Below are 2,458 nucleotides of genomic sequence, written 5' to 3'. Positions count from 1 at the left end.
TTTTATTAATGTTGTTCGTGTAATTTGATTTAGATACTTACCACTAACCATTACTTTTATATTTTCCAATTCATTTTATACCTTTTGTTATAATTTTTTTTTTTAACAAGGTGGTATCTTGCAATGTTTTCTCTCCATATGATAATTATTTAACTAGTGTTTTATTTCATGTATTTTTGTTTATACCCCCTCTTTGAGGTGGGATGAATAAAGAAAGAAAAAAACAGTAAGTTTGCAATCAAATTACCACTAAAACCTAAATGAGCGCGAACCAAAAGCTTCCCAGTTTGATGTTCCTTCGTAGTCCATGTTATCCATAAAGCCAGAGTGTGCGGTTCTTAATATTATTGACAATTTTTTTTATTTTTTTTTTTTATTATTCGAAGTCTTTGGACTGATTACTTTAGAATTTTTATGAGTATTTAATGCTATTAAAAGTAATTTGAGTTTTCGAAATTTCGCGCAAAGCTACACGAGGGTTAGCTGTGATAGCCATCCCTAATTTTGCAGTACAAGTTAACTCGTCATCACCTACCGCCAACTCTTGAGCTACTTTTTTTACCATCACATAATAACGCCCCCACGGCTGAAAGGGTGAGTATGTTTGGTGTGACGAGGATTCGACCCCGCGACCCTCAGATAAGTCGAGTGCCTTAACCCACCTAACTTAGCCGGGCCTCAATAAGTTTGTTGGAAAAAGCACCCTATAAAGTTCCTTGTAAATGGTTACAAAAACAAACATTTCACAGTTAACTCCATACATTTACGTATTTAACCTTTATATTACTACCTAAACCGAAAAATACCTTTTTTCACTGAATACAAGTACACTGAGGTGTAATTGGTCTGAATATACAAGCTTTAATAAGTATTATTTTGTCGCTAGATGAGCGTTACACAAACGTTTTCATACAGTTATATTTATCCGTAAGTGCATTGAAGGTTAAACGAAAGTTTAATATTTACATATTTTCAAACACCATTTTAGGTTCATGGAATATTCAGTACTGAGATGCATCCAGGTGAAAACAAATTAACTTCAAATCATTTCCGATTGGTCGGTTTGATAACAAGAAATTTGAACGAGTTATCGTTTACAGAATAGTACTAAGATTTGTTGCTAATCAACTCAATACAAAATGAGACTGGACAAAAATAAAATTTAAAAACAAAAGGGGGAGGTTATCGTCATCAAATCCAACACAAAGTGTTGAGCCTGCTTCAGGATACAATGGACTCTTAGTAGATATTCTCGAATATCGTGTTTCACTCTTTAAATGCAACCTTTCGTTAGTTTACAGGATTACCCACATGATTAATTGTAAAGGTAATTCCATCTTTACAAAATGTAATTTAGAGTAATATTACTCCAATTATATCAACTGGAGAAAGTATCAATAAGTTAGGACTTAAATACTACAGTATGAGGAATGAACAGTGTTCATATACCACTATCATTAATTTTATTTGATTATTATAATCATCCAATTTTAAGAGCTGGCACCTTGTTGTCACGTCACCAAGTGCATGTAGTTGTGTTATTCAAAAGCACCAATGACCGACAAATAAGAATCTGATATCTGCAAAAAACAGCTTCCAGAAACGTTGAATATGATAGTATTTCAAAACATTGATAGCAAAGTAAAATATAAAATAAAAAAGGAAAATTATAAATATTTGAAATAAGCTGATTGTAAGTCTCCAACTTAATAGGCTGCTTTTTCAGAATATTTCTGCTAAGCATAGAGTTAAAGATCAAGATAAAATATCTAAACACAAAGAAAAAAAACCAAATAAAGAAATAAAAACCAAGATACCCTAATTTCATATTAGGGCTAAGTTCCTAATGCAGTATCCTGCAATCCTTAGAGTACCTCCATCAACAGTTACTTACAACCAACAAAGAGAAATCCAAACTACTACTAATTTGCACATTTCTATAAATCACCCCATAAACTGAATTAAGTCTTAATTTAAGAGAGCAGGTACAGAAAATGATCAAGTTGATATAAGCTTCTATATAATAGTTGGAGTAGGTAATCTAAACGTAACAATGGAATAAAGTAGTTCTACGACCTTGTTACCTTCAGCTTATCAGGAGGACACTAATTTTGTACAGAATACCTCATGCTAATTTAGAAATGCAGCCAGATTAATTTATTTACATATACACGATTTATTCCATAGTTTATTTCATGAAAATATTAGTTTTTGGTGCAATAATCCTTAATTTCAGAATACATTTTGATTTATGAACTATTTATATTTATTTATACATACACTAATGTTTTCATTTAGTGAAGACACAAATGAAATGGTAGGTTAGAGATTTCAGAACAAGATATAGTAGATCTCATATGAGGGCAATGTTGAAGTGAAACCACAATAAAATAAAGTTGGAAGAAATTACAGACTGTTTCGTTTGTTTATATTAATAAATAAAAACAGCTGAGCTGTA

Source organism: Tachypleus tridentatus, chromosome 9, assembly GCF_004210375.1.
Source record: "Tachypleus tridentatus isolate NWPU-2018 chromosome 9, ASM421037v1, whole genome shotgun sequence".
In the NCBI taxonomy this organism is placed as follows: domain Eukaryota; kingdom Metazoa; phylum Arthropoda; class Merostomata; order Xiphosura; family Limulidae; genus Tachypleus; species Tachypleus tridentatus.
Note: the sequence above shows the minus strand (reverse complement) of the source record.